The following is a 10,874-nucleotide window of genomic DNA, read 5'->3' as shown; positions in this document are numbered from 1 at the left end:
GGACCTCAGTTTCGATGAGGAGACGGTAGTGAGTTCTCACTCATTTTGTTCAGATTTTCCAAGGAATGCATGTGAGGGTGTCATCATCGATCCGAGCACGTGCTGGCTCACTGCCCACCTCCACGGGGCAGGCAGGGCCGCTCCCAGGAGGAGCCAGCGACTTTGGAGTCCCCCAACACCCAGGGGAACTCAGAGCCCCCAGGCTTCTCAGCAAAGGAATGGTCCCTCCATACATACAGCCACTCAGGCAGTCTCAGGAAACCTGAAATCCATGACGCGTCTTGGGGCAGGGGAAGGCGTACCATGCTCGGTGATCCAAAAGCAGTGGCCGCAACCTGGGCCCGCCACACTTCTCGCCGGGCTCCCCAGCACCTCGAGTCACCATCTCACGAGCGGGCTCCATTTTCTGAGTGACGGGCACTCACACTTGAGAACTTCACCTGACAAGGGGACAGAAAACACAGGCAAGCTTCAGGTGTGTCCCCAGCTTCTCGCTAAGCAATACTGATGCCCACCGTTCCCCGAGGGAAGGCCTTTTTGCTTCCCAACTGTAGTATCCCTTATGTACGACTGGATACCCATGTGTTGGCACAAGTGAAGAAAGTTAGGTTCATGTGACTGTGGATGTCTGCCTGACTGAGTGTGCAAGCGTGGCCGCAGACTTGACGTGGGTCTGAGTACTCGTGTTCTACTGTACCAACGACGACGTGCTCTCAGGATTCTGGGTGCCTTGGGAACTCTCTCCGTGTATTTCCGTGTCTCAGAGCCCCTGAGCAAAGGCCCTGGTGTCTGAACACACACATCTTCTCCAGAGAGACCTGAACTCCCACGCTCCCACAAAACACCATGCAAAATTACACTGACGGGTTGACATAGGCTCTGGGCTCCCGATCTACCTGATCCATGCGGTCTGACCAAAGCACAGGAACCTGACCACCTAAGGCCCCCTTGCGGAGCATCTGTGTGAATGTCCCTTACCGTGACACTACCCCAGCTACTATTACAGCTCAGGTGTCCTTGCCACAAGTCCCACCTCCTCCCTGAACTCTCTCTTCTGGAGAAGGCCTACAGTGTGGTTAACTTGGCCTTGGGCCAGATGCAGCCCACCATACGCTCGCAGAGCAGAAGAATACAGGGCATGCACCTCTTCCTGTGCAATTAGCCCAGTCGGTCTCCGGGGCTCCGCCGGAAAGCGCAAGACAAGAGGTGGTCGTCCTCAGGTACCAGGATCCAGGGGTTACTCCCACAGAAACGGGGCCCATTTCCTGGCCAGATTATGCTCAGATCCACAGCCTGCAGGGCCCTGGGCACCAACCACACCCTAGAGAAAGCTCCCATAAAGCAAGACTTGGTCTAAATTGAACTCCTTCTGCCTCCCAGGGTGACTCACCCACATCAGAAGCCTCCAAGGGCTCTACTCACACAGGGCAATCAGCACTCAGCAAGACCCACAGGAAGAAGGTGGCTTTCATTATGGCAACACCATGCCATCCTGCCTGGCGGCTTGTCCCCACCACGCAAGACCACCAAGCGCTCACAGATCACTAAGGCCGCTTCCAGGAAGACTTCACAAAAACAGGCAGGGGGAGACCTTGGATTTGCCAGGTTTCCCACCCGCATGTCAGGGGAGCCAATGGCTACTACACTGAAGCAGCGTGGTATGCCAACCAATGCCGGATCTCTACCACAACCACGGTCTTCCAAGGTTGATGTGTCACTGCCAGGGTGGTGAACACCTGGGTGGGATCCGGGCTGTCTTGCTGGCCCCATTCTTCAGGAACTCATACACGTTGTAAATTCCAGTCCCAAGGGCTAAATGGGGGCAACATACCTTATTACCACCAAGAGGGCTGGCTCCTAGGCCTAGTTATTGTAACTCTTCGAGGCACCAAAGATACAGTTTGAAAGACCTCTTACTGGCATCAGGCCACAAAGGTCACCATCACCGAGTCTCCCAACCACCAGCAATGCCCTGTCCTCTGCACCCAGCAACCAGCAGCTCCAAAAGGACCACAGTATGTATCACTGAAGACAGAACAACAGTGCCTGAATATCAGGGGACAGATTGTCCCAGGAAATCATACTACACCTATCTTCACCTGCACAACCATTCTGCTCTAGGCCTCTGGCCAACCCACGGGAGGAATGTATGGCTACGATCGCCTCACAGTCCACAGTGTCCTGCAAGGCTCAACACTGTGACAGGAGTTGCAATACAGGAACTGCCAAGAACAGAAACTAGACCTATTTCCTTTTGCCCCTGCCAACGTTCCACTAGGTCCCTGCAACTGCTACAGTACACCGGCCACTCGGGAATCTCACCGACCCAAAGGGCTGCAATGGCGAGGGCCTCAGATCTGACCTGGGGCTCCGATCGGAAACCACAGAAACTTTTGTGCTTCGGATTTCATATCACCACTACCCCAACGAGCGCAACTAGCAGCATTAACGGGAAGAAACACACCTTTCCGCGTGAAGAGCTCAAGAGCTCAGCCAGGATCTACTGTGACTCCTGCCACCACTGGACAAGCCGAATGCCTCTATGCTCCTCAGCGCCTTTACATGGACCTCGCATTCCAAGAGCCACTCCAACATCTGTACGCAGCCCACCCTCAGACGGGCGCCTCGCAAATGGTGGTGACCTAGCTCCTCCATGCCCGTGTGTGACATAGTGGGAGATGCACTCACTGCTAACCAGTCCCGCCCTTAACTCCAAGGGAGGCAACGTGCTGGACCTCAGTTTCGATGAGGAGACGGTAGTGAGTTCTCACTCATTTTGTTCAGATTTTCCAAGGAATGCATGTGAGGGTGTCATCATCGATCCGAGCACGTGCTGGCTCACTGCCCACCTCCACGGGGCAGGCAGGGCCGCTCCCAGGAGGAGCCAGCGACTTTGGAGTCCCCAACACCCAGGGGAACTCAGAGCCCCCAGGCTTCTCAGCAAAAGGAATGGTCCCTCCATACATACAGCCACTCAGGCAGTCTCAGGAAACCTGAAATCCATGACGCGTCTTGGGGCAGGGGAAGGCGTACCATGCTCGGTGATCCAAAAAGCAGTGGCCGCAACCTGGGCCCGCCACACTTCTCGCCGGGCTCCCCAGCACCTCGAGTCACCATCTCACGAGCGGGGCTCCATTTTCTGAGTGACGGGCACTCACACTTGAGAACTTCACCTGACAAGGGGACAGAAAACACAGGCAAGCTTCAGGTGTGTCCCCAGCTTCTCGCTAAGCAATACTGATGCCCACCGTTCCCCGAGGGAAGGCCTTTTTTGCTTCCCAACTGTAGTATCCCTTATGTACGACTGGATACCCATGTGTTGGCACAAGTGAAGAAAGTTAGGTTCATGTGACTGTGGATGTCTGCCTGACTGAGTGTGCAAGCGTGGCCGCAGACTTGACGTGGGTCTGAGTACTCGTGTTCTACTGTACCAACGACGACGTGCTCTCAGGATTCTGGGTGCCTTGGGAACTCTCTCCGTGTATTTCCGTGTCTCAGAGCCCCTGAGCAAAGGCCCTGGTGTCTGAACACACACATCTTCTCCAGAGAGACCTGAACTCCCACGCTCCCACAAAACACCATGCAAAATTACACTGATGGGTTGACATAGGCTCTGGGCTCCCGATCTACCTGATCCATGCGGTCTGACCAAAGCACAGGAACCTGACCACCTAAGGCCCCCTTGCGGAGCATCTGTGTGAATGTCCCTTACCGTGACACTACCCCAGCTACTATTACAGCTCAGGTGTCCTTGCCACAAGTCCCACCTCCTCCCTGAACTCTCTCTTCTGGAGGCCTACAGTGTGGTTAACTTGGCCTTGGGCCAGATGCAGCCCACCATACGCTCGCAGAGCAGAAGAATACAGGGCATGCACCTCTTCCTGTGCAATTAGCCCAGTCGGTCTCCGGGGCTCCGCCGGAAAGCGCAAGACAAGAGGTGGTCGTCCTCAGGTACCAGGATCCAGGGGTTACTCCCACAGAAACGGGGCCCATTTCCTGGCCAGATTATGCTCAGATCCACAGCCTGCAGGGCCCTGGGCACCAACCACACCCTAGAGAAAGCTCCCATAAAGCAAGACTTGGTCTAAATTGAACTCCTTCTGCCTCCCAGGGTGACTCACCCACATCAGAAGCCTCCAAGGGCTCTACTCACACAGGGCAATCAGCACTCAGCAAGACCCACAGGAAGAAGGTGGCTTTCATTATGGCAACACCATGCCATCCTGCCTGGCGGCTTGTCCCCACCACGCAAGACCACCAAGCGCTCACAGATCACTAAGGCCGCTTCCAGGAAGACTTCACAAAAACAGGCAGGGAAGACCCTGGATTTGCCAGGTTTCCCACCCGCATGTCAGGGGAGCCAATGGCTACTACACTGAAGCAGCGTGGTATGCCAACCAATGCCGGATCTCTACCACAACCACGGTCTTCCAAGGTTGATGTGTCACTGCCAGGGTGGTGAACACCTGGGTGGGATCCGGGCTGTCTTGCTGGCCCCATTCTTCAGGAACTCATACACGTTGTAAATTCCAGTCCCAAGGGCTAAATGGGGCAACATACCTTATTACCACCAAGAGGGCTGGCTCCTAGGCCTAGTTATTGTAACTCTTCGAGGCACCAAAGATACAGTTTGAAAGACCTCTTACTGGCATCAGGCCACAAAGGTCACCATCACCGAGTCTCCCAACCACCAGCAATGCCCTGTCCTCTGCACCCAGCAACCAGCAGCTCCAAAAGGACCACAGTATGTATCACTGAAGACAGAACAACAGTGCCTGAATATCAGGGGACAGATTGTCCCAGGAAATCATACTACACCTATCTTCACCTGCACAACCATTCTGCTCTAGGCCTCTGGCCAACCCACGGGAGGAATGTATGGCTACGATCGCCTCACAGTCCACAGTGTCCTGCAAGGCTCAACACTGTGACAGGAGTTGCAATACAGGAACTGCCAAGAACAGAAACTAGACCTATTTCCTTTTGCCCCTGCCAACGTTCCACTAGGTCCCTGCAACTGCTACAGTACACAGGCCACTCGGGAATCTCACCGACCCAAAGGGCTGCAATGGCGAGGGCCTCAGATCTGACCTGGGGCTCCGATCGGAAACCACAGAAACTTTTGTGCTTCGGATTTCATATCACCACTACCCCAACGAGCGCAACTAGCAGCATTAACGGGAAGAAACACACCTTTCCGCGTGAAGAGCTCAAGAGCTCAGCCAGGATCTACTGTGACTCCTGCCACCACTGGACAAGCCGAATGCCTCTATGCTCCTCAGCGCCTTTACATGGACCTCGCATTCCAAGAGCCACTCCAACATCTGTACGCAGCCCACCCTCAGACGGGCGCCTCGCAAATGGTGGTGACCTAGCTCCTCCATGCCCGTGTGTGACATAGTGGGAGATGCACTCACTGCTAACCAGTCCCGCCCTTAACTCCAAGGGAGGCAACGTGCTGGACCTCAGTTTCGATGAGGAGACGGTAGTGAGTTCTCACTCATTTTGTTCAGATTTTCCAAGGAATGCATGTGAGGGTGTCATCATCGATCCGAGCACGTGCTGGCTCACTGCCCACCTCCACGGGGCAGGCAGGGCCGCTCCCAGGAGGAGCCAGCGACTTTGGAGTCCCCCAACACCCAGGGGAACTCAGAGCCCCCAGGCTTCTCAGCAAAAGGAATGGTCCCTCCATACATACAGCCACTCAGGCAGTCTCAGGAAACCTGAAATCCATGACGCGTCTTGGGGCAGGGGAAGGCGTACCATGCTCGGTGATCCAAAAAGCAGTGGCCGCAACCTGGGCCCGCCACACTTCTCGCCGGGCTCCCCCAGCACCTCGAGTCACCATCTCACGAGCGGGGCTCCATTTTCTGAGTGACGGGCACTCACACTTGAGAACTTCACCTGACAAGGGGACAGAAAACACAGGCAAGCTTCAGGTGTGTCCCCAGCTTCTCGCTAAGCAATACTGATGCCCACCGTTCCCCGAGGGAAGGCCTTTTTGCTTCCCAACTGTAGGGTATCCCTTATGTACGACTGGATACCCATGTGTTGGCACAAGTGAAGAAAGTTAGGTTCATGTGACTGTGGATGTCTGCCTGACTGAGTGTGCAAGCGTGGCCGCAGACTTGACGTGGGTCTGAGTACTCGTGTTCTACTGTACCAACGACGACGTGCTCTCAGGATTCTGGGTGCCTTGGGAACTCTCTCCGTGTATTTCCGTGTCTCAGAGCCCCTGAGCAAAGGCCCTGGTGTCTGAACACACACATCTTCTCCAGAGAGACCTGAACTCCCACGCTCCCACAAAACACCATGCAAAATTACACTGACGGGTTGACATAGGCTCTGGGCTCCCGATCTACCTGATCCATGCGGTCTGACCAAAGCACAGGAACCTGACCACCTAAGGCCCCCTTGCGGAGCATCTGTGTGAATGTCCCTTACCGTGACACTACCCCAGCTACTATTACAGCTCAGGTGTCCTTGCCACAAGTCCCACCTCCTCCCTGAACTCTCTCTTCTGGAGAAGGCCTACAGTGTGGTTAACTTGGCCTTGGGCCAGATGCAGCCCACCATACGCTCGCAGAGCAGAAGAATACAGGGCATGCACCTCTTCCTGTGCAATTAGCCCAGTCGGTCTCCGGGCTCCGCCGGAAAAGCGCAAGACAAGAGGTGGTCGTCCTCAGGTACCAGGATCCAGGGTTACTCCCACAGAAACGGGGCCCATTTCCTGGCCAGATTATGCTCAGATCCACAGCCTGCAGGGCCCTGGGCACCAACCACACCCTAGAGAAAGCTCCCATAAAGCAAGACTTGGTCTAAATTGAACTCCTTCTGCCTCCCAGGGTGACTCACCCACATCAGAAGCCTCCAAGGGCTCTACTCACACAGGGCAATCAGCACTCAGCAAGACCCACAGGAAGAAGGTGGCTTTCATTATGGCAACACCATGCCATCCTGCCTGGCGGCTTGTCCCCACCACGCAAGACCACCAAGCGCTCACAGATCACTAAGGCCGCTTCCAGGAAGACTTCACAAAAAGAGGCAGGGGAAGACCCTGGATTTGCCAGGTTTCCCACCCGCATGTCAGGGAGCCAATGGCTACTACACTGAAGCAGCGTGGTATGCCAACCAATGCCGGATCTCTACCACAACCACGGTCTTCCAAGGTTGATGTGTCACTGCCAGGGTGGTGAACACCTGGGTGGGATCCGGGCTGTCTTGCTGGCCCCATTCTTCAGGAACTCATACACGTTGTAAATTCCAGTCCCAAGGGCTAAATGGGGGCAACATACCTTATTACCACCAAGAGGGCTGGCTCCTAGGCCTAGTTATTGTAACTCTTCGAGGCACCAAAGATACAGTTTGAAAGACCTCTTACTGGCATCAGGCCACAAAGGTCACCATCACCGAGTCTCCCAACCACCAGCAATGCCCTGTCCTCTGCACCCAGCAACCAGCAGCTCCAAAAGGACCACAGTATGTATCACTGAAGACAGAACAACAGTGCCTGAATATCAGGGGACAGATTGTCCCAGGAAATCATACTACACCTATCTTCACCTGCACAACCATTCTGCTCTAGGCCTCTGGCCAACCCACGGGAGGAATGTATGGCTACGATCGCCTCACAGTCCACAGTGTCCTGCAAGGCTCAACACTGTGACAGGAGTTGCAATACAGGAACTGCCAAGAACAGAAACTAGACCTATTTCCTTTGCCCCTGCCAACGTTCCACTAGGTCCCTGCAACTGCTACAGTACACCGGCCACTCGGGAATCTCCACCGACCCAAAGGGCTGCAATGGCGAGGGCCTCAGATCTGACCTGGGGCTCCGATCGAAACCACAGAAACTTTTGTGCTTCGGATTTCATATCACCACTACCCCAACGAGCGCAACTAGCAGCATTAACGGGAAGAAACACACCTTTCCGCGTGAAGAGCTCAAGAGCTCAGCCAGGATCTACTGTGACTCCTGCCACCACTGGACAAGCCGAATGCCTCTATGCTCCTCAGCGCCTTTACATGGACCTCGCATTCCAAGAGCCACTCCAACATCTGTACGCAGCCCACCCTCAGACGGGCGCCTCGCAAATGGTGGTGACCTAGCTCCTCCATGCCCGTGTGTGACATAGTGGGAGATGCACTCACTGCTAACCAGTCCCGCCCTTAACTCCAAGGGAGGCAACGTGCTGGACCTCAGTTTCGATGAGGAGACGGTAGTGAGTTCTCACTCATTTTGTTCAGATTTTCCAAGGAATGCATGTGAGGGTGTCATCATCGATCCGAGCACGTGCTGGCTCACTGCCCACCTCCACGGGGCAGGCAGGGCCGCTCCCAGGAGGAGCCAGCGACTTTGGAGTCCCCCAACACCCAGGGGAACTCAGAGCCCCAGGCTTCTCAGCAAAAGGAATGGTCCCTCCATACATACAGCCACTCAGGCAGTCTCAGGAAACCTGAAATCCATGACGCGTCTTGGGGCAGGGGAAGGCGTACCATGCTCGGTGATCCAAAAGCAGTGGCCGCAACCTGGGCCCGCCACACTTCTCGCCGGGCTCCCCAGCACCTCGAGTCACCATCTCACGAGCGGGCTCCATTTTCTGAGTGACGGGCACTCACACTTGAGAACTTCACCTGACAAGGGGACAGAAAACACAGGCAAGCTTCAGGTGTGTCCCCAGCTTCTCGCTAAGCAATACTGATGCCCACCGTTCCCCGAGGGAAGGCCTTTTTGCTTCCCAACTGTAGTATCCCTTATGTACGACTGGATACCCATGTGTTGGCACAAGTGAAGAAAGTTAGGTTCATGTGACTGTGGATGTCTGCCTGACTGAGTGTGCAAGCGTGGCCGCAGACTTGACGTGGGTCTGAGTACTCGTGTTCTACTGTACCAACGACGACGTGCTCTCAGGATTCTGGGTGCCTTGGGAACTCTCTCCGTGTATTTCCGTGTCTCAGAGCCCCTGAGCAAAGGCCCTGGTGTCTGAACACACACATCTTCTCCAGAGAGACCTGAACTCCCACGCTCCCACAAAACACCATGCAAAATTACACTGACGGGTTGACATAGGCTCTGGGCTCCCGATCTACCTGATCCATGCGGTCTGACCAAAGCACAGGAACCTGACCACCTAAGGCCCCCTTGCGGAGCATCTGTGTGAATGTCCCTTACCGTGACACTACCCCAGCTACTATTACAGCTCAGGTGTCCTTGCCACAAGTCCCACCTCCTCCCTGAACTCTCTCTTCTGGAGAAGGCCTACAGTGTGGTTAACTTGGCCTTGGGCCAGATGCAGCCCACCATACGCTCGCAGAGCAGAAGAATACAGGGCATGCACCTCTTCCTGTGCAATTAGCCCAGTCGGTCTCCGGGGCTCCGCCGGAAAGCGCAAGACAAGAGGTGGTCGTCCTCAGGTACCAGGATCCAGGGGTTACTCCCACAGAAACGGGGCCCATTTCCTGGCCAGATTATGCTCAGATCCACAGCCTGCAGGGCCCTGGGCACCAACCACACCCTAGAGAAAGCTCCCATAAAGCAAGACTTGGTCTAAATTGAACTCCTTCTGCCTCCCAGGGTGACTCACCCACATCAGAAGCCTCCAAGGGCTCTACTCACACAGGGCAATCAGCACTCAGCAAGACCCACAGGAAGAAGGTGGCTTTCATTATGGCAACACCATGCCATCCTGCCTGGCGGCTTGTCCCCACCACGCAAGACCACCAAGCGCTCACAGATCACTAAGGCCGCTTCCAGGAAGACTTCACAAAAACAGGCAGGGAAGACCCTGGATTTGCCAGGTTTCCCACCCGCATGTCAGGGGAGCCAATGGCTACTACACTGAAGCAGCGTGGTATGCCAACCAATGCCGGATCTCTACCACAACCACGGTCTTCCAAGGTTGATGTGTCACTGCCAGGGTGGTGAACACCTGGGTGGGATCCGGGCTGTCTTGCTGGCCCCATTCTTCAGGAACTCATACACGTTGTAAATTCCAGTCCCAAGGGCTAAATGGGGCAACATACCTTATTACCACCAAGAGGGCTGGCTCCTAGGCCTAGTTATTGTAACTCTTCGAGGCACCAAAGATACAGTTTGAAAGACCTCTTACTGGCATCAGGCCACAAAGGTCACCATCACCGAGTCTCCCAACCACCAGCAATGCCCTGTCCTCTGCACCCAGCAACCAGCAGCTCCAAAAGGACCACAGTATGTATCACTGAAGACAGAACAACAGTGCCTGAATATCAGGGGACAGATTGTCCCAGGAAATCATACTACACCTATCTTCACCTGCACAACCATTCTGCTCTAGGCCTCTGGCCAACCCACGGGAGGAATGTATGGCTACGATCGCCTCACAGTCCACAGTGTCCTGCAAGGCTCAACACTGTGACAGGAGTTGCAATACAGGAACTGCCAAGAACAGAAACTAGACCTATTTCCTTTGCCCCTGCCAACGTTCCACTAGGTCCCTGCAACTGCTACAGTACACCGGCCACTCGGGAATCTCCACCGACCCAAAGGGCTGCAATGGCGAGGGCCTCAGATCTGACCTGGGGCTCCGATCGAAACCACAGAAACTTTTGTGCTTCGGATTTCATATCACCACTACCCCAACGAGCGCAACTAGCAGCATTAACGGGAAGAAACACACCTTTCCGCGTGAAGAGCTCAAGAGCTCAGCCAGGATCTACTGTGACTCCTGCCACCACTGGACAAGCCGAATGCCTCTATGCTCCTCAGCGCCTTTACATGGACCTCGCATTCCAAGAGCCACTCCAACATCTGTACGCAGCCCACCCTCAGACGGGCGCCGCAAATGGTGGTGACCTAGCTCCTCCATGCCCGTGTGTGACATAGTGGGAGATGCACT

General features: G+C 55.0%; 4 non-coding genes across 4 annotated transcripts; all 4 read right to left on the bottom strand.

Moving 5' to 3' along the window:
- On the bottom strand, positions 1-93 carry LOC114109160 (small nucleolar RNA SNORD116). The gene has a single exon (XR_003585846.1). It is a non-coding gene; the product is annotated as a small nucleolar RNA SNORD116 (small nucleolar RNA).
- Positions 94-2,731: 2,638 nt separating this feature from the next.
- On the bottom strand, positions 2,732-2,824 carry LOC114109159 (small nucleolar RNA SNORD116). Its single transcript, XR_003585845.1, has one exon. It is a non-coding gene; the product is annotated as a small nucleolar RNA SNORD116 (small nucleolar RNA).
- Positions 2,825-5,460: 2,636 nt separating this feature from the next.
- Positions 5,461-5,553, bottom strand: LOC114109158 (small nucleolar RNA SNORD116). Its single transcript, XR_003585844.1, has one exon. It is a non-coding gene; the product is annotated as a small nucleolar RNA SNORD116 (small nucleolar RNA).
- Positions 5,554-8,194: 2,641 nt separating this feature from the next.
- On the bottom strand, positions 8,195-8,287 carry LOC114109163 (small nucleolar RNA SNORD116). The gene has a single exon (XR_003585849.1). It is a non-coding gene; the product is annotated as a small nucleolar RNA SNORD116 (small nucleolar RNA).
- Between the last annotated feature and the right edge of the window lie 2,587 nt (positions 8,288-10,874).

Source organism: Ovis aries, chromosome 18 (genome assembly GCF_016772045.2).
Source record: "Ovis aries strain OAR_USU_Benz2616 breed Rambouillet chromosome 18, ARS-UI_Ramb_v3.0, whole genome shotgun sequence".
Taxonomy (NCBI): domain Eukaryota; kingdom Metazoa; phylum Chordata; class Mammalia; order Artiodactyla; family Bovidae; genus Ovis; species Ovis aries.
This window is presented reverse-complemented; position numbering and strand designations above follow the sequence as displayed.